This window comes from Myotis daubentonii, chromosome 4, assembly GCF_963259705.1.
Source record: "Myotis daubentonii chromosome 4, mMyoDau2.1, whole genome shotgun sequence".
Lineage (NCBI taxonomy): Eukaryota > Metazoa > Chordata > Mammalia > Chiroptera > Vespertilionidae > Myotis > Myotis daubentonii.
This window is the reverse complement of record NC_081843.1, coordinates 48,307,125-48,329,017: the sequence shown is the minus strand read 5'-3', so window position 1 is coordinate 48,329,017 and position 21,893 is coordinate 48,307,125. Positions and strand designations below refer to the sequence as shown.

The following is a 21,893-nucleotide window of genomic DNA, read 5'->3' as shown; positions in this document are numbered from 1 at the left end:
GCAGGGCAAAGGCGGCCCCAGGGCCGCCTTTGCCCTGCCCCCGGCTCTTAGCTACCCCCTGGTTTTCCGATCACTGTCAGTGGCAGGGGGCTTCTTCCTGCTTTCCCTTTCGCCTCCCTGCATTGTGCCTACATATGCAAATTAGCCGCCATCTTGTTGGCAGTTAACTGCCAATCTCAGTTGGCAGTTAATTTGCATATAGCCCTGATTAGCCAATGAAAAGGGTAGCGTCGTACACCAATTACCATTTTTCTCTTTTATTAGTGTAGATAGTTACTCTAGGGACTAAAATATAACTCTTAACTGATCCCAATCTACTTTAGATTTATACTGACTTAATTCTGCCAAAATGTAGTAGTCCCAGTTCTCCTCCCTCATTGTCATGCATATTACTTCTACATATGTTATAAATGCAACAATATAGTCTTATAATTATTGCTTTACACAATCTAGCAAAATGCATGTTTTTAAAGAAATTAAGAGAAAAATATATGTATAGTATTTATTTACTCATAAATTTATAATTTCTGGTGCTCATCATCTCTAATTATCTATAGTCATTTCCTCTCATTCTGAAGATATCCTTCAGTATCTCTTGTAAGACAATCTGTTAACAATGAATTTCTTCAGTCTCTTAATTAATCTGTAAATCCAAAACAATTGCAATAAAACATTCAAGTGAAGGGATTACGCAAAAATAAAACACCATATATTCTATATAATAAAAGCCTAATATGCTAAGTGTCTGACTGTTCATTCGACCATTAGACCAGGGGCAGATGCTCTGACTGGTAGGTTAGCTTGCTGCTGGGGTCTGGCCTATTGGGACTGGGTAAGACATGCAGGACATGCTCTGGAGCTCTCCTACGGTTCCTCCCCTGGGCCCTCTCACAATCTGGGAACCCTCAGGGGATGTCAGAGAGCCAGTTTTGGCCCGATCCCCACAGGCCAGGCTAAGGGACCCCACCAGTGCATGAATCCATGCACCAGGCCTCTAGCATATTTATAACACATGGACACAGTGGGGTGATAGCCAGAGGGAAAGAGAGTTAGGGGGTAGGTGGATATGGGCAAAGGGGGGAAAATGGGGACTTGGGAACAGAAAGAGACTTGGTTGGGATGATGAACGCATGATGCAGTGTGCAGATGATGTTTTGTTGAGTTGTACAATTGAAACCTGTATAGTTTTGTGAACCAATGTCACCCCAATAAATTCATTTAAAAATAAATAAATAAATAAAATTAATTCAAAAGAGGAATGCACACAAATGCCCAAGGCAATTTATAAAAGAACAATGTTCTAGCAAATAGAAAAATGAAGCCATAATAATTAGAAAAATTGGTATAAGAATGAACAAATAAATCAATAAAACAGAAAATCTAGAAAAAAAAATCATGATTAGAATTTACATGATTTATATTCACCTACTAAATAATAACAGTGACATTTCCAATTAGTGATGAGAGCATAGGTCAAATGGTGATGAGAAAACTTCTGTACATCAAAGATACCAATGTTAAAAGAAATGAGACTGGGAAAAAGCATTTGCAACATATACAACAGATAAAGAATACATTTAAGGATATATAAAGAACTTCTTATAAATCAATAAGAAAAAAACACCTAATAGAAAAATGGATAAGGGATAAAAACAAAATATTTGAAAATGGGGGAAAACAAATGACCAATAAGCATGAAACAATGCGCAACCATAATAGTAACAAAGGAAACAGAAGTGAAAACAATGAGACCCCATTATTCATTCATCAGGTTATCAGCAATTAAAAAAATCGATAGTACAAATTTTGATGTTGTTAATCCTCACCCAAGAATATTTTTTCCATTGATTTTTAGAGAGAGTGGAAAGGAGGGGAGAAACAGAGAAACATCGATGTTGATTGGTTGCCTCCCACACGTGACCTAGCCTGCAAAGGAGATACCTACCCTTGATCAGAATCAAACCCTGGACTCTTCAGTCTGCAGACAAAGGCTCTATCCACTGAGCCAAACTGGCTAGGGTGATAATATAAATTTTTAAGAGTGTGAGGAAATGTGTATAGCTTTAAGAACTTTTGGTTTTGAGTATTGATATAGCTATTTTGGAGGGCAATTTGGCAACAGTGTCTAAAATGTTAAATGACACAGCAATTTCACTTTTCAGTATCTGTTGGAAGAAGCATCCTTCAAGGAGATATATATAAATAATGTTAATTGTAACATTGTTTATAATGGTAAAAAATTGGAAGCAATTTAATTTCCACTAATTAAGAAATGCTTGAATAATTTATGTTGTATCTATATTTTGGACTCCATATAAGAATACAAAATGTGTGTGTGTGTGTGTGTGTGTGTGTCTGTGTGTGTGTGTGTTGAGAAAGAGGAGAAACAAAGGAAGGCACGGAAAAAAATATTTGGAGAAATAATGACTAAAACTTCCCAAATTTGATGGAAAACATTAATCTACAGATCCAAGAACTCAATAAACCCATAGAAAGTTAAATACAAAGAGGTTCACACCTAGACACAAGCAAGTGGCTGTGTCTTCCCACTGTTTCCTCACACAGCATGAGAGGTGAGAGAGCTCTCCAGGGTCTCCTTATAGGTGCACTAATCTCATTCTTGAGGGCTCCACTGTCATGACCTAATGACCTCTCAAAGGCCCACCCACTTTCTGATACCACTGTGGTTAGGATTCAAAATACATGTCATAGGGGTCATGTCTTCACAAACATGAATTTTTGAGGAGACACACTTAGTCTATAGTAATATCCTTCACGTGTATATTGCTAGTAAGTTTGAATGCTATAGTTTTTGTCTGTTGATCTTGTTTCTGGTTGCCTTGTTGGATTTTTTATTATTATTTCTAATAGTTTTCATATTTAATTTAGTAATAGAGCAAATGACATTAATATTTTTTTCCAATTTTGAACATCTCTGGCATAAATCCTGCTCGGTTATGACATAATTCTATAAATACATTACTGAGTGTGATGTAATAACAAGTTCTTCAGCATTTTTGCTCTACTGCCTACATTTGTCCCATCTCAGTACTTCCTGGTGGCCTAGGGCTCTTCCTGTTCCCTGAATCTGCCCTTTCTGAGTCTGTAGCACATTGGAAGTTGTTCCCATGGTAGTAGTAGCTTATCTCTGTTAACATTATTCCATCTGCTTTGCATATTTCAGGATTCCTTATAATGCTTTTTGGCTCACACAGTATCTATTTCTTTATTAAAATACTGCTATTAAAAAAGAAAGAAAAGAAAAGCAAAAAGCATATGATCTGTCATATCTAGAAATTTGGGATAGAGGAATAGGAACCTTTGCAGGGGCTCCAGCTCCCTTCTTATTCCAAATCCAAGACTGATGCCATTTTTAGGCTCCTGTTGGAACCTGACTATTTCTAGTGCTCTCTGATCTGTTGAAATATCACCAAGCCAACCAAACCAAACAAAAAAACCAAATAAAATGAGCCAGATCTACCTAATGTCTCCTCCTTTTCTAATAATGTGGTTTTTCTGGTTGAATTCCATAAAATGTTAACTATTAGGAAAAAAGGTGGCACACTAGCCAAATTTGTCTGTAATGTAGATATGTCACATTATACCTGTCCTAGATGGTTTTTCAACACTCATTTGGAACAAATGCCTAGAATTTCTTCTTGGAATGAACCAGCTTGGTATGCCACCAATACTGTTTTTCTCCTCCACATCAGAATAGGATTTTGTTTTTTTTTTCAAGTGAAGTGCTGGTGATCTTAGTAGCATTAAGCAGCATTTTCTTTTCAAGTCCCCTCTCTCCTGAGGTGAAAAGGACACTGTATCTTCTAACAGTTTGTTTTCTTCAGAAGCTTATCACACACAATCTTTGGCCTAAAGAGGGTGGCAAACTGCTTTGGGCTTATTTAAGGGCAAAGAATAGATTCTTGTCTTAGAGTTTCCCAATGGCAAAGTTGGAACTGTGTGCATATATTCTAAATTAATCCTTAGTCCCCAGTACATGTTATTTCCCTAGCAAGCAAGACTCTACCCAGGAGGAAGCTAGAATGGCCAATTTAGGCTAGCATAGAAGCCAGCACCCCCCTAACACACTGCTGAGCACATGGCCTTTAGTGGCTGAATCCCAAACCCATTCAGTGAATCCAAATATGCTAAGAACATTCATTCATTTATTCAATATGACTGACCACCTACTATGGGCCTGGTAGTGTTCTGGCAGTGCAGACTCAACAGTACACAAGATTCCAAAAATATAAATGCTCTTTTAATACCATGCTATGCTTTGAAAGCTTCAATTTTGTATTAGGTTTTTTGATGCTGAGGTAATATGATGCCGGTAGGGAGGGCAGAATCTTTTTCCTGCAGGGCATACTGTGAAATGATATACCATTTCTTTCCTAGGAAATGAGATATGCAAAGAGATCATCAGTTTGCTTGTCATTAGATATGGCAGAACTATATTGGATAACCAGTCTTTTCTTAACTAAGATCCTCACCAGTAACCCACCCCACACCCTTTCACTTTGGGGCATCATTCTTTGAGGGAGGACATAATTCTTTAAGGTTCGGGGAAGGTAGGGTTAAGAGAGAAACTCCCTCTGATCAATACAGCTGCAGCATCGTTATAAATAATTCAACCACATACTCTGCTTCTCTCATCAAGCCTGGCTGTGTTTCTGCCACAAAAGTTTGCTCATTCTGAGGCTGAAGAACCTCCCCTCAGTACTTTAGTCATTGTCTTTGTATCATTCTTCCTACTTTATAGCTAAGTATCCATGTGTTTTACCATCCTGAAGGATTTTGAATGCATTGTTGCTTTGAGATGTTTTAAGCCAGAGATGAAGGGAGTTACTTATTAGTGCTGGTAATAAAATAAATGGGCTTACTCTAAGAGCCATCTTTCTGCTGTTCCTTATTTATTGTAGAAGGTTGTTTGATAAGTGAGAGTTGGGGGAGGGAAGATATGAGGAGGAAAGAGAATTTACAGGATCTCAGAGTTAGATTTAGTATGGTTTTTCACAGCAGTGAGTGAGAATAGGGTATGAAAGAGGTAGTACTTAGTGGAAGATTGGCTGCTATGTGATTATCAAACAAGATGATGGGCTCTGGCAAAAATGATAAAGTGTGTCTATTGTTCTATTTTGCCACCAAGACATACTTTTACTATCTCTTTCTTATTATGTCAGTGTTCCTCAACAAACAACACAGCTCAAATCTCCATGAATTTAAATTAAGAATGTTAACACCAATATAGGCTACTGATTTATTAAGTATTTGCAAGGACTTAGCACTGTTGTTCTATTATAAAGGAGAGAAGTATCTAGAAAAAAATTTTCAGAGTAGAAAAAAATGCCAAGAAAGGAATTCTATAAGCATCATACTATAAAAATAACACTGACTTTGAGGAGCAGGAAGGACAAGCTTTTGGCCAAGAGGGAGGAATATTACCACCTGTCCCCGAACTACAAACTAGCCAGCCAAGGCATAAAATAAAGCTATGGTGCATGTTTAAAATTTTCAAATCATCTTATTCTAAATAATATCAACGGCACAATGGGAAAAGCATGTTGGGAATTTTACCTATTAACTATTTTCAGCTTTTTGTAACTGCCATCTTTATCTTTACTCTCTTTGCACAGAACCCTGCTTCACAGTCTCACTATTCTTGCTGCTTCCCTTTCTCCCTGTTGACTCTGCATTCCTTCATTTGCTTCTTATGTGAATCCATAATTGAAATGGGAGGTTCTGTGTTTTCTGTTATTGGAAGGACTCAAATGACGTTTGTGGCCCTTTTCCCCAATACACACACGTTTAGCCAGGGCTCCAACTGGTGTACCAAAGCTTCTGGGAACTCTGAGTTTCCTGCCACAGCCAATGCTGGCTGTGTACTCTGGCAAGCAATAAATAAAGAAATAAAGAATTCAATAGTTTGAATAGCTTGTCTAGTGTCAGAAGGCAATCAGTACTAATAACAAACTGAAAATAAATCATGACCCCCAGCCATAGCCTTAGGCTCTGATGCAGAACTCATATCACTTCGTTTACTGTGACATGCACAATTTTGAATTCTATCAGGGGAAATGTTATTATATTATTTTCCATTGTAGAGGATTCATATACAATGATTTTCTTCTTAAAACATTTCTGGAACACAGTAGCAATGTTTATAAATGTTTCCTTAGAGAAGCAATATGGCTACATTAATATAAATGAGAAGAATATTTTCTGCAAATATATCTATTTTAGAGTTGTATCAGCTCTAGGGGAGAGCACTGTATGTCACAAAGGCATGTCACAATATATTGTTTACTCTTAAAAAGGAAAATTGTCAGTACTTACCTTTTAGTATCCTTATATGTAAAGATTCATAATATGTTTTTCTATGTGTAATGTGTACATAGTTGAAATATTCTTATCTTATGATTCCAAAAGTTTCCAGTTTCTTTTTTCAATACACCAAATTTGGTTTATCTGTATGAAAAGAAATACTTTCTGTTTAACTGTAAAAGTACTTGTTGAAGTACAAACTTTAAAAATGTGTTTCACATTACCTAATTATTTTGTTAACAATGAGACAGAAATGACTATCAAATATAAAGCATCCAATACCTTTTAAACTCAGAAGTATTTAGTGAATGGATGAATAAATGAATGACTATACTTTATAGCTGGAGAAACCGAGATCAAAAGAAAGGTTTTAGCCATAATCAAGTACAATAAACCCAAATAAGTAATTGTCTAAATATCAATTCAAATATTCTTTTCCTTTCTTTCCTTAAAAGACAAATTAAAACTTTAATATTGGACATTTGCTCTTTGAAAGGGAAATCTGAGAGTAATGCCTTGCAGAAAAAAACCCAAAAACCTCCAGATAAAAATTTCAGAATAAAAATAAGAAAAGTATTTCTTCTAAAACCATTTCTGTCTTGTCTTTTTTTATTCTTCATTGTAAGAGTCTAAAATAATCATTTGAATACTATGAAGTTACAGAATCTCATCAACTATAACTAAATTGTGGATAAGGGAAAACTAGAAACTAAGTCAAGTTCTAACTTTAAAAAAAATTGTATACACCACCTTGTTTGCATTTTTAAATGACTACTGCAAGTGGGAAATAAAAACTTAATACAGCCTTATTTTCACCTGCCAACAAAAGCCACAATTCTATTCTGAGAAACTGTATTCTATGGTGCATGAGTCTAAAATGTATTGTCTCTTTTTTCTTTTACAGAACCTTCAGAAATGTGTCCAACTTTTTTAAAAAAGAAAAAGAAAAACACATTTTCCAGCTTTCTTTGCAGCTAGGGGTAACCAGTCAAATGTTGGGTGTTGTTGGGTGTGGCTTCTGGGAAAGCCCTTTGGCCCTCTCCTTCCTTCTCTTCTAACTAAAACAGTTTTGACGCCTGGCATTCCAATCCCATCTTGGACTATTGAGGAGAACCCGAGGATAGTCATGTGCTAAGATATCTAGACAAAGAAGAAAGATGAGCCTGAGTTCCTAAGAATGGTGAGACTGCCATTCTAGCCTTTGACTACCTACCTCCCATCTTCTTTTACTCGAGAAAATTAAACTCTAATTTGTTTAAACCATGTCATTCGAGTTATTATACAACCAAAACGAGTTCCAACTGATAGAGCCACATTAGAGCTATTTGACCTTTAGCATTTAACTTCTCTGTATCTTAGTTTACTCATCAGTAATAATGGGCACAATAACAGAGAGTTGTCATAAGGATTAAATGAATTAATACCTGTAAAGAGCTTAGAATTGTCACCAGCACACTGAGGGCTCCATGAATCCTCTGTTATTATTCTTCTTCACTTGCACCATCTATACTATAATGCCTGGAGTATAAACGTAAAAGAAAAGGGTAAATGAAGAGGAGAAATCCCACATTCCTTTCTTGTCACATTCTTTTTTTAAAAAAATATATTTTATTGATTTCAGAGAAGAAGGGAGAGAGAATCATTGATCTGCTGCCTCCTGCACACCCCCTACTGGGGATCAAGCCCGCAACCCAGGCATGTGCCCTTGACTGGAATCGAACCAGGAACTCTTCAGTCCGCAGGTGGACGCTCTATCCACTGAGCCAAACCAGCCAGGGCTGTCACATTCTTCAGAAACAGAGACCTGGGCAAAGAGCTTAACAGAACAGTGACAATACTTCTTAATGAAAAGCACTTTACAGATTACCAATGGTGTTCAGATACTAAATTCCTCTAATCCTTACCAGAGTTCTAAAATGAAGGTGAATGTTGAAGTTTGTTTGTGTTGGCAGGTCAATAGCTGGCTGGCTGAGTGGCCAGGGTCCAAGTTCACTGTTCCAGTAAGGGCCAGTTGGCGCGCTTCCATTTCATGGCCCTAGACAGTGTGGCCTACTGAGCCCTGGCGAACCGCCCTCTGAACATGATTCCAGGTTTAAACTGTATGAGAGGAGACACGAGGAAGTCTAACTCAGACACACTCCCGAGAAACTCTAAGCATCTGCCTTCTCCTCCTGCCAGCAGACGCATACAGTTGGCAACAAGGCTTTTTTTTTTTTTTTTTTAGGAGATAGATTTCCTGATTTTTTCCCCCAGAACATTTGTTTTGTCAGCTAGCTTATTTAGATGCCTTCAGAGCCTTCGGATTTTAACTTGAGGATACTTCCAGGATTAGCTCCATTTCAATCTTAGTCACCACCTGATACCTGCCATATTCATAAACTCGCCACTTCCTGCCTTTACTCCACTGATAGGGCGTGGGTGTTTCTTTGACCAGGTGCCTTTGATTGTGGCCATATTTTTATCACTTGTTGTTCCACATTCCAGTCTTTCATTGCTCAAAGGATTAGAAAATCCCTCAGGAGATCAACCAAAGGACTTGTTTGCATGCATATAAGCATAACCAATGCAATGGACACAGACACCAGGGGGGTGAGGGCATAAGCGGGGGGTGGGGGTGGGGGGGACTGGGGGGGTTAGGACAAATATGCAATACCTTAATCAATAAAGAAAGAAAGAAAAAACAGAATAGGGGGGGAAAAAAAGAAAATCCCACAGGCAGTGTGTTCCCCCAGGTCAGCTGCCAGGATGGTTCTATTTTCTATGCCACACTTGTTGCCTTTGCTTGGACCCTCTTCTCAGTTCACTCGCTATCAAGTCTGTGGCTCTAAGGCAACTCATCCCGGGAAATTCTCTCTGAGGAGTCCATTCCCACTGGTGATATCCAATCAGGTAAGAATGACTTCCTGTAATATGTACCAGAATGAGGTCCCGTTTCCTTGATCTTAACAGGCACTAGCAGTATAATGACAGGGTTGGGGGGTGGGGGAGATAGGGAGGAGTTAACATGGAATTTTTAAAAAGCAGAAAGGTATATGCCGGGGTCCAACCCCAGCAGGTCCAGGGGTTCCCCAAAGGTATGGACGGAGTCGGCGAAGAAGGAACGATACAGAGATAGCGTTCAGTTGATCATCATAGCCGGGTTCGCTTGTCAGGGTCTCCAGCCAGGTTCTGTACAGGTACTCCAGTCAGGTTCAGTCACCAGGTTCTAGTCAGGCTGTCCTGCCAATCTCCACAGTCAGGTTCAGTCCAGGATCCCCTGCCATGCTCTCTCGCCAGGCTCCGCCTCCAGGCTCCGAGGCCAGTCCCTCTCCAGGATCCTCTGGCATGCTCTCTCCAGCGAAGTTCTTCTGTCTCTAGGATCCGTGTAGGTTCTGTCTTCTTGATTCTCTTCTAAGTTCAGAGTCTTTCTGTCTTGTTACAACTGTATTTATACCAGTTGATTCAATCCTATCAATCTCTATTACAAAGGTTAGGGCGTTTCTTATCTCCATTCCAGGGAGAAAAGATTATGTAGTTTAAGCATGATTGTTCGTAGTTAAAGGGATTAATTACCCGCCTGGCACTTAGTTGAGGGGTTTTATTCCCTCCCTAACTTCAGGGGAAAATCCCTACCTGGGGATTCAACCTTTCTCGGAGAGGTGACCTTGGTTAAAACACAGCCCCAAGAAGGTGAGCAAACATATTAAGAACCGTACGCCATATATGCCAGGTCCCTTGAAACAGCAAGGATGGACCGGCTCCCGGCAAATTCCCCCTTTTTTATTTTTTAAAAGCAAGCATTAAAAAGAAAAACCTGAAACGCTCTCTTGTATCCATTTTAAGAGTAGGATTGGCGCTTTCTGCTATTACCTGAGTCCTGATCTATCACCCCAGGGAGAGCTTGCCAATCCTGCACTTTCCCGGGGTGGAAAGGCTGCAGTGGGGTTAAGGATAAGGCTCCTTGGGCCTACCTTCTCCCATGCCTCTACATTTACCTTTCCGGCACCTTTCCTTCCTCAGAAAAGCATGGACGTATTTCTTGTATAAAATGTTCTGTCTGACTGGGAGTAACCTTAATTCCTCTGCTAACAAGCATATATGTTAAAAGATCAATACGGAGTCTTTTTTCTTTAGACTCAGTATGGCACATCTTCTTAATCTAAAGATCAATACAGAGTCTTCTTTCTTTGGACTCAGTATGGCACATCTTCTCAATCTAAGTTCTGTACTATCCACCTTCTTACCCTATTTATCCTCTATAGGGGGGTCTGTAGCACCCTGGTGGAGTCCTATCCGTCCCGAGTGTGGGGTTCTCAATGGGGCGGCTTACCTATGGGAATCCTGTTCCAGGGGTTCCCAAAGGTGTGGACGGAGTCGGCGAAGACTATCCACCCTCTTCCTACGGTGGAGTCCGATCTGTCCCGAGTGTGGGGCGCTTACCTAGGGGTCCCTGTTCGGGCGCCAGATGCCGGGGTCCAACCCCAGCAGGTCCAGGGGTTCCCCAAAGGTATGGACGGAGTCGGCGAAGAAGGAACGATACAGAGATAGCGTTCAGTTGATCATCATAGCCGGGTTCGCTTGTCAGGGTCTCCAGCCAGGTTCTGTACAGGTACTCCAGTCAGGTTCAGTCACCAGGTTCTAGTCAGGCTGTCCTGCCAATCTCCACAGTCAGGTTCAGTCCAGGATCCCCTGCCATGCTCTCTCGCCAGGCTCCGCTTCCAGGCTCCGAGGCCAGTCCCTCTCCAGGATCCTCTGGCATGCTCTCTCCAGCGAAGTTCTTCTGTCTCTAGGATCCGTGTAGGTTCTGTCTTCTTGATTCTCTTCTAAGTTCAGAGTCTTTCTGTCTTGTTACAACTGTATTTATACCAGTTGATTCAATCCTATCAATCTCTATTACAAAGGTTAGGGCGTTTCTTATCTCCATTCCAGGGAGAAAAGATTATGTAGTTTAAGCATGATTGTTCGTAGTTAAAGGGATTAATTACCCGCCTGGCACTTAGTTGAGGGGTTTTATTCCCTCCCTAACTTCAGGGGAAAATCCCTACCTGGGGATTCAACCTTTCTCGGAGAGGTGACCTTGGTTAAAACACAGCCCCAAGAAGGTGAGCAAACATATTAAGAACCGTACGCCATATATGCCAGGTCCCTTGAAACAGCAAGGATGGACCGGCTCCCGGCAGGTATAAAAATGCACTATACTTTTATCTTCCTCACCAAAACCCATAATCCCAGCCTAATAATGAGGAAAGTATCAGACAAACCCCATTTGAGAGATGTTCTACAAGACACCTGGCCAGTACGCCTCACAACTGGCAGTCATCAAGAAGAAAAGTCGGAGAGACTGTCACAGCCAAGAGGAGACATGATGACTGAATGTGATGTGGTCCCTGGATGGGATCTGGGAACAGAAATAGGACACCAGGTAAAACCTAAGGAAATCTGAATATAGTTAATACTGCATTAATATTAGTTAATTGTAGCAAATGTACAGTACTCATGCAAGATGTTAGTCATAGGGGAAATTGGATGCTGAGTATTTGGGAATTCTCTGTCCTATCTTTGCAATTATTCTGTAAATCTAAAACCTGTATAAAAAGTTTATTAAAAAAAAACATGGGCAATGTAGCCAGTCCTATCATATTTGTGAGATTCTACTGGGCTGTCTGATATATGTCCTCTCAGTTATACAAACTCTAAACCAAACAGCCTCTCCTCTCTTCTGAAGAGCTTTGGGCATTTTAGAGATAGGAACACGTCAGTTGTTACTACTTCTACTGATCCAGGCGCCACATTGTATGATTCCTGTGTCACACAGCAAGGGGATCTGATTTAGGGAATGGCTTGCTAGAGGTCATCAGAATGGGGACTTAGCTAGGTGGGGAGCCCTGTTTGTTTACCTTTCCCAGTACTGAGGCAGGATAATAAGAAGCTAGGAAAGTTCCTTGGTGAGTGGAATAGGGAAACTGAGACAAATAGTTAAACAGCCAAGCAATTTACAGCCAGATAATAAGTCAGCAGAGCAATTTCTAGACAGGTAATAAATTGCAAGGTCATATCTTCCCTAACCAAGGGATACTTAGGAGCAAATGGTTTATACATTCCGGACCCTATAGGGACAGACTCACCTTGGTCCCAGTCCCTCTTTGATGACATTCTTTGAAGATGAAACTTACCAGAGAATGACCCTAACCCCGCTATATGCTCATTTTGATGAAACAGCACATTAAAGGACACACTGGGAAAGCTGATGAATATGCTATTGAGATATTCCTGAGACCTCCCATAAAATTCCCACTTTTGGAAAACAGATCAAACCCTTAAGATAAAGGACCCGTGCATGTTCTCTCTCTTGAGTTCACCTGCACCTTCCCCTCCTTTCTTCCCCAGGCATGTTGTCTTTGCTGTCTTTCTTGTAAACTCTAATGGTCCCCATGAGACTTGCAACGCAGTGGCAACTGAGGAGTGGTGGAATTAAAAAACAAGAATATTGTTCTGTGACCTTCCAGTTATTGTTAATTATTTTTGTGGTTTTAAAAATTATTTTATTAAGTCACTAGAGGCCTGATGCACGAAATTCATGCAAGGGGCTTGGCCCTCGCCCTGGCTGCCTCTCAGCCCTGCAGTCCCGCCCCCCCCCCCCCCCCCGCCCCCAGGTTGTTCCAGAAGGTTGTTCCAGAAGGTCATTCCACTGTCTGGTCTAATTAGCATATAAACTCTTTATTATATAGGATTCCTTAGCCCTTTCTCAAATATAACAAAGATTATTAAGTTGGCCATTTTTCCTAATAACTGGTACTAGATATCTGGAATAGAAAAATGCCAGGCTATGCCAAATGAATGAAAATTTGAATTTCTGCTGAGTCAGTTGGTATTTGGGTCACTATTATATGTAAGTATATGATTATAAACATATTCACACATATATAGTTGTATCTACAGGTCCATTTCTAGAAAACAAACTGCCCACACTTGTTGCTCCTGCAGAGGACTAGGGAATGAGGGGTTGGGTGTGACAGGGACACCTTCCTGTCCACAGTACCTCTTGTGTCCTGTTTAACAGAGTTGTATCAATGGTTTAAAAGTATGATGATACTTGAGGCACTTGTTTGGATAGTGACAATCACTTTCCTCCTGGGGTATCTAGTCTGAAATTCTTCTTGTACTGTGTGTTTAAGGGGAAAAGATGAAAATCATTAGGTCTCCTGTGTTTAAAGCCAGGTTACTAAGTTACCCAGAATCTGTTAATAAAAAAATAAATCTTTGAAATAAAAACATTCCCCATAAATCAGAATATTTTGCAGCTGTGTCCTCAGTTGACAGTTTCTGCCCTCTTCTAAGACAATAGTGAAACATAACTGAAATGAGATGTAACATTGCAAGTAAAAAGGAAATGGAGGGAAAAGCATTTCATTTTAATAGTCAAGCATCTTCACTGACGCCTCTAACACCAACTTCTCTCTCCTCCCCAAATATACCATCATAGAACTCTGGGGACAAGTGCATTACAGATATACTCTTTATTGAATATTAAAATTTTAATGGGTAACTTCCATTATGTTATTATATATTTATAAGCAGAGAAGTGTTATTGTGTCTCCCATAAATACATTGACTATTAAACATTCAACAGTTATTACCTAGTTTGCAATCTCCTATGACTTAAGTAAAACCTCATTTTAATAAGGTGGAGTGAGCTCTATGAACTCATTTAGACAGTAATGTTAGTACACGCCCGTTACAGAAACGAAAGCTGAAATAATTTTGGTTTGGAGCTCTACATTCGGTAATCCGTGCTTCCTCCCCTCCTAGTAGGCAATAAAACATTGAAAAAACTTAAAAGCAGTGCTTCCTGAAACTCATTTGTCTACTTAGATATTAACAGGCCTTATATTTAGTAATTCTTCCTACATTTTTAGATTTCATCTATGAGGGATGTAGAGATAAAAATAGAAATATTTTCAATATACTAAGGAGTCAACTAACATGGAGCCGACTTTCTTTTTCTTTCTCAAATCCCCAGGCTTCCAATTACTGATGAACCACCCCAGAAAAAAATATTTTTGCTAGATACTTAATTGCCCCCTAAAGATGTGGCTCTCAACTACTATTTTTATGAGAAACACATTAACCAGCCTGAAGTCACCTTAAGATCATGTACTCTCGTGTAAGAAAGGACCTTTTGAGTTATTTAAAAGAGTGATCCCCAAACCTGGCTTTTCATCAGAAATTCCCATGGAGCCTAAAATAACAAGAAGATTCCTGTCCTGAATAAGAAGTTTTGGAGGTGAGTGCCACTATAATGTTTTTAAAGCAAAGCTCTGAATTTGACAATCCAAATTCTGAATGTATCTCTAAAATATTTTTATACAACACAAACCATTCACAACAAAATTTAAAATAATTAATTTCTAAACCATAATCAAATTGCTGAGTAGCGAAGTCCAGACAGGCATGAAAAAAACTAAGAGCAGAGGGGCTGGTGGCCTGCCAGTACTCTAGAGGCCCCCATTCCAGTGCTCCCCATAAGATGTGGAATTGGTGGGGCCCCTGTAGAGCATGCCTCACATACCAAAGACCCTGGCATTCTTACCTGAACCCACTTCCAGAGCCTGCATGGGCTCTCCCCTGGCTCCTTTTGGACTGTGCTGCCATGGTGTACACTCCTAGGTACAAGGTGTGATGACCAAACAGCTGTTTGTGGGAGTTAGAGGTGATACAGAGCTTGTCACAAGCATGAGGGAGTTCCTCACGGTGTGTGACAGTGCCTAGGGTGGGAAAAAGAGGACTGGCCTTGGGCTGGGAACTCTAAGGAGGCCAAGATTTCTAAATTTGAACCTGGCCTTTAAACCTCAGGCTCCTGTAAGGTGCTTGAGTGATGTTGGACATGGAGGCTGGGCATGTGTTGTGAGCAAAGATCACCTGACTCAGACTGTGTGGATAAAGAGAAATCTTGTGATCAGATGGAGAGGGTACAGGTAAGTAAAGAGAGATCAAGAGGGGATGAAAGGACCATCTTCTCCCTCTCTCCCTCCAAGAGAAAGTGGATGTTTATTCTGTGGATATTCCCAATGATTGCAGGGAGCCAGAATGGCAAGCCAGCAGGAAATCTTTTCCCTTTGTCCACTTCACTCTTGCCCAGTAACAGCCACTGCCAAATCATGGCCTGGGGTGGAACATGAAGTTAACTATGGGTTTGTGCTATTCACAATGATTTGGCATGATCTGCTATTTGATATATTTGCCAGCCTGTGATGAGAGAACATTATTTTCTAGTTTGACTTGTAACTCTCACATATGTAGACATGTGGTATGTGCAATGGCCCTGTGACCTGCTTCTCCAGGCATTGCTTAGCAGGGGCGGCAGTCCTGGGAGTGTCAGCTTGTCTTCTACATCCAGGGAGGCTCAGCAGCATTGGAGTGAGGGGAAGTACCTAGGTATATGAAATGGAGACAGTGCTTCAGGCATTAATATCTAGGAGTTTCTGTATATGCCAAAGATGTGTGTGGGTATAGGGGGCTGAGGGGTGTAGATATGGAGTTGCTAAGATCAGGTAGATTGGTGGAGCCCTGACATCAGGGCAAAGAGGCTATAGTGCTGGGACTGTGCAATCAGAGGCAAACGGTAGGCAACCCACCTCAAAAGGCCCCACTAGACCAGCAGCAGACACCTCCATAGGCACCAGCCCTGGAATCAAACTAGAGCAGTAACCTGCAACAGAGGCCTCCACCAAAGCCAGAACACAATGAGCAGGAGGAAAAAACAAAACAAAATACTGATATTAAAAGACTGAAATTGTTAGTTGACCAATGTAAATGGCGCTGTTCCCAGCCCTGCCATTGTAAAAATACAGGCAAATAAAGATTGGGTCCATTTGAGAAAATAAATGTAATATCCTCTTTGCATATGTGAGCATTTATTACGTTTTCAACCCATAGACTGATATCATATTAGCTATTTCGGGCAGAAGTAAAGACACATTGTTGAATCATACTGAGCTTACTGCTAACTAACACCTCCATTTAAAATTTATGGGGTTCTCTCTTGTTTCTCCTCCCAAGCTGCTTTTTCTAAATCAGTGATTGGTCCTTGGGGTTTGAGTGTGCACCAGAGCCACTGGAGGGCTGGATAAAACACCGATAGCTGACCCCTCCCCCAGAGTCTCTCATTCAGTAAGCCTCAGGTGAGACCTGATAGTTTGCATTTCTAAAAGTTCCCAGGTGATGCCACAGCTCCTGTCTGCAGACCAGACTTTGAAAACTATTGTGCTAAGTCCTATATTAATAAAGACATTATTTTGTCTGGCATGGCTCAGTGCTTGAGCATTGACCTACGAACCAGGAGGTCACGGTTCCATTCCAGGTCAGGGCACATGCCCCACTTGCCAGCTCGATCCCCAGTGTGGGTTGTGCAGGAGGCAGCAGATCAATGTTTCTCTCATCACTGATGTTTCTCTCTCTCTCTCTCTCTCTCTCCCTTCCTCTCTGAAATCAATAAAAATATATTTTAAAAAAAGACATTATTTTGATTTCACTATCTCAGACATAGCCCAATTAGTATCTGTAATAATAAAAGTATAATATGCTAATTACACCAGATGTCCTTCTGGACGAAGCCGGGGCTGCGAGGGAAGCCAGTGCCGGCAGCCAGGGGAAGGCCTACTCTTGCACACATTTCGTGCATCGGGCCTCTAGTTCATTCATATAATATATAAAAAACAAACTTCCCCCACAAGATTTGTTTTCCACAAATCTTATCAACAAATGAATACTTTTCTTCTTTTCATGCAGAAGGGAACAATTTTAAGATTGATAACATCCAGTGATGAGGAAACAGGTACTCTAATACCCTGTTGGCCCAGCAGGTGTAGCTCAATGGTTGAGCATATACCCAGGAACCAGATCACAGTTTGATTCCCAGTCAGGGCATGGGTTGTGGGATGGATCCCCAGCAGGGATCCTGCAGGAGGCAGATCAATGATTCTCTTTCATCATTGATTTTTCTCTCTCTCTCTCCCTCTCCCTTCCTCTCTCTGAGATCATTAAAAACATATTTTAAAAAAAGAAACCCTGTTGACGAGTTTCTGAAAAGCTATACTGGTTTTGGATGGCAACTTAACAGTTATTACCAATACTTTTAAAGTATACATTATTTAATCCAGAAATTTCTTTCTAGGAGAGCCACAGAAAAATATATGATCTTCACAGCAACATTTTGTGAGTTCTAAATAACTTTAAGATGAGAAATATTTTAAAATAAGTATCAGTTATAAAAGAAAAGGTATTGCCTGAACAATTATTCTTATATGCGTGTTTCTATAATTTAACCACTGAATAATTTTCTACAGTACGTCCTACAGCAGAAAAAAACGTTCTTAGCACAGAGTTCTATGGTACTCAATTACTGAAATTCAGATGGCAAGGTGAAAATCCATTAACATTCTAGAGCAAGCTACTTATGTACACATTATCAAATTATTTTCCTTCACTCCTTAGAGACTTTATATAGCTCTACCAAACTCCCTGACTTGCTCATCTAGGATTAAATGAGGGAAGTTGGCTTTGAGCCTAAGCTCATATTTCTTCCAGTGAATTTTAAGACTACTTTCTGATCACATTTAAAATCTGTATCAAAGTACTGTGTACCAGTACAACCTTAGAAAGCAGTGTGGCAAAAGCTATCAAAATTTATAATATGTGTATTCTTTGCCCCAGCAACTCCACAGCTATTTAACTTAAAGAATTACATAAGTAGGCAGCGAAACATTTTCAAAGATCTTATAGCAATATTTTTTGTAATTGTGTAAAACAAAGCACCAATTGGTACATTTATGCAATGAGATACTATGCAACTGTTTAAACCAAAGTATGGATAGTGAAAGGCATTCATAATATATTGTTGAATGAAAAATGTTATATAGTACAGAATATATAGCACATCTCATAGTCATATCTATACTTATATGTGTGTATTTGGTTATGTATATATGTGGTAGTGGGAGGATTTAAGAGTATGTTTTAATGTCTGGTAGGGCTAGTTCCCTCTATTTTTTTTCTTTCCAGTTTCATAATTACTCTCCTGTGTTCTCTAAAAACGCAAAACAAAACAAAACCATGATAATTTTTATTGGGATAGCTTAAATTTATAAATTAACCTAAGGGAAAAACATGTTTTGATGTTGAGTCTTACCTAAAAATATGGTATAATCTTTTCATTTTGTTCAAGACTTTTTTGTCTTTCACGTGTTTTATTTTTATGCTTTCTTCATAGGTTTTGGACATGTCTTAAGTATACACATCTCTTTTTTGAAATCATAAAAGGGAAATTCTCTATAAGTCTATTTCCTAACTAGTTAAGGTTTGTGTGTGTGTGTGTGTGTGTGTGTGTGTATTCTTTTATTCTTTCTTCTTAGTAAACATTTTTATTGAACTGTGATTATACATACAGAAAAGTGCATAAATCATTAAGTGGACAGTTTCATATTCATGAAGTGAATGCACCTCAGAACCAGCACCTGGATCATAAAATGGAGTATTACCAGCACCACAGAAGCTTCCTGTACCCTTCCAGTCCTTGTTGAGCTAAAGAGGACGGTTGAAAAAAAATGTATCCATTATGACTCCTTTTATATCAAAACCAGATAAAACTAACTGGCGATGACGTCAGGATAGTGCTTACCTTTGGGGAGGGAGTGCCTGCAAGTGGGCGCTGATTTCTGACACCACACGTAAGTTTTTCTTATTTTGAACTTCATTTAAATGGAATCAGAGTATGCACTCTTTTTTGTCTTGTGAAGGCTACTGATATTTCTGTTAATAAACTGCTACTTTACTAAGTTCTCACAGTGTTTCTACAAATTCCTTGGGTTTCCCAGATAGAAAATCCTATTTGCAAATAGTTTCACCTCTTCCTTCCCAAGCTTCATTAGCTAAAACCCCAACACAATGTTTAGTAGTAGAGGAGATAGTGGGCTTTGTTCCTGACTGTAGTTGGAAAGCCTCTTTTGTTTCAATATTAAGATGCTGTTTTTGGGCAGAGGTACAATGTTAATCAATTACCATCAGTTTCTACTTGAGTATATTTAACATGAATGAGTGCTCCATTGTTATACCTTTGCTGCAAAGATGGAGATAATCACATGATTATTCTCATTAACTCTTTTAATATATTAGTGGATTGTCTAATATTGAATTTTCCTTGCATTCCTATAATAAACTCAACTTAGTCATGATTTATTACTTTTTGAAAGTGCTAGTGGATTATTTGCTAATATAGTTAAAATGTTTGCAATGATATTCCTGAGAGTCTGTAATTTTCTGTCAGGTTTTAGAGACCATGCTATTACATTCACTTCATAAAATGAATTTGGAAATCTTTCTCTCTTTTTTTGACACTTTGAGGTTCAACATTCTTTTTCTAGTCTCTGGGATTCTTTAAACATCAAGACTATTTACTCTTACAGATTTGGTAGTAATCTTGAAACAATCTGTGCCTGATGCTTTTTTTGTAAGGAGTCCTTTAACTATGTTTCTTCTATGGTAATAGTTGGTTCTGAATTTTTATGTCTTACTAAAGTAAATTTTGGCAATTTGCATTTTTCTAAAAGTTATTTTTCTAATTTATTATATGAAATTATTCAAAGTGGTCTTATAATTTTGAAAATTTCCCTGATTTATGGTTATTTCTATGTCATTTAAATTTTTGTTTCCTCCCTTTTTTCCTTAAGTAGGTTAGCTGGTGTTTTGTCTTATTCTCTCTCCCCTCTTCCCCACTTTTTACTAATTATTTCCCTCTGCTTTCTTTTGGCTTGCCTTTTTCCTCCAGTTTTAAAGACTTGGTAGCTTAAATTTCAGCTTTCCTCATTTTTACTGATATAGCTCTAAATACTATATTTCCTGTCATAACTGCCTTAAAAAAATACTAGGTTTGCCCTGGCTGGTGTTGCTCAGTTGATTGGAGCATTGTTCCATACGCCGAAAGGTTGCAGATACGATTCCCAGTCAGGGCATATGCCTAGGTTTTGGGTTTGATCCCTGGTTGGGGAAAGTATGGGAGGCAAATAATTGATGCTTCTCTCTTAACATCAATGTTTCTCTAGCTCTCTTTCTCTCTCCCTACCCATCTCTCTCTAAAAAAAGAAAAAGAAAAAAAAAAAGAATCAACAAAAACATATCCTTGGGTAAGGATTAAGAAATAAAAAACTTAAACATTTAAATAAGACATACTAGGTTTTCATCAGTCTCGTGGTGATGTCTTTCTGGTGTGCTTTCATTATGGTGATGTTGGTCTGCTTCTTATTTCTTATAACTCTGAATGGGATTTGACTGTAATCCTTTTCAGCTGCTCAATTAGGAAAACAAATTGTTTTCCTGAACTTTTAGGAGGGAGGGTGACGACTTTTCTGAGATCCATGGTCCTAACACTCCCTTTTCATTTTTACAAAGTGATTTACAGGTTATGTGGTCTGTATTGGTCTTCCTTCCCAATATTTACCTAGACTTTCTCTTCCCTTTGTCCTATTGTACTTATCCTGTCCAATTTGGGTACTAATTCTAGTTTTTTCCTCAGTGCTAGATCCCCAGGGGTGAGTATGGGAGGCAAACAATTAATGCTGTCTCATTACTTTTAAGAGCTACACAGGACAGGGCCCAGACTGCTCTAGCACAATCATCACATCTTATTGTATTGCTATAACACTAACCTGAAAATGGGAACTTGTAGAACCCCTCCTGGTTTCAGCTTCTGTTCTCGGATTGGCCCACTGCACTTTCTAGTGAGAAACTGTGGGCAATGTTATAGTTCTATTCTCAAGGCTGTCAGAAACCAGCTGCCTGCCTTCCATTCATAGATACTGGGACCATGTTGGGCAGTGATTGTCCTCACTTACTTGGATATTCACATTCACGGGGAAACCTTGTCCATTAGTTTTTTTTTTTTTAATTAAATCTTTATTGTTCAGATTATTACATTTGTTCCTCTTTTTTCCCCCCATTACTCCCCTCCTCCCAGTTCCCGCCCCACCCTCCGCCCTCACTCCCCACCCACTGTCCTCATCCATAGGTGCATGATTTTTGTCCAGTCTCTTCCTGCATCTCCCACACCCCTTTCCCCCCCAAGAATAATTAGTTTTGTAGAATAGGGTCTGTGGCTATCCTAGTTACAACATAGTCAAATGGGGAGATTAAAAATTCATACTGCTGACATCATTTTCTCTGAGTTTAAACTGAGATCTCTATTGTAGAAAAGAGGTTTTAATAACCATAATTTTATGGTAGTTATGACAGAAATTGTAATTAGGAATGTTCTGTATTTCAGTTACTATGCTAAGTACTTTATATGTATTATCTCATTTAATCTCCAAACAACCATATGAGTTAGATATCCCCCCTCCCCTGATTTTATCAGTGGGGAAGTTAGGGTCCAAGGCCACACTGCTGCACTGCCAGATCTGGAATTTAAGCCCATCATCTTTACTAAACTGACTCTTAAATTCTATCACGTCCAGTAGTTTTCAAACTATGTACCACTTCCAGCAGAACTTCTATTTGAATTTAAATATTTATAAGTAACTATTTAAACATCTAATGAAAAT

At 39.3% G+C, this 21,893-nt stretch overlaps 1 long non-coding RNA gene across 5 annotated transcripts; it reads right to left on the bottom strand.

The window, feature by feature from the left end:
• Positions 1-288: 288 nt before the first annotated feature.
• LOC132233345 (uncharacterized) lies at positions 289-21,224 on the bottom strand. Of its 5 annotated transcripts, XR_009452599.1 has the most exons (7): positions 14,894-21,224; positions 11,565-13,465; positions 8,229-8,421; positions 7,749-7,842; positions 6,337-6,468; positions 5,805-5,887; positions 289-4,394 (listed from the first exon to the last, which is right to left on the bottom strand). It is a non-coding gene; the product is annotated as an uncharacterized LOC132233345 (long non-coding RNA). The 5 variants fall into 5 exon arrangements; XR_009452598.1 differs by having other exon boundaries at positions 5,805-6,468; XR_009452597.1 differs by having other exon boundaries at positions 289-5,887.
• Positions 21,225-21,893: the final 669 nt, after the last annotated feature.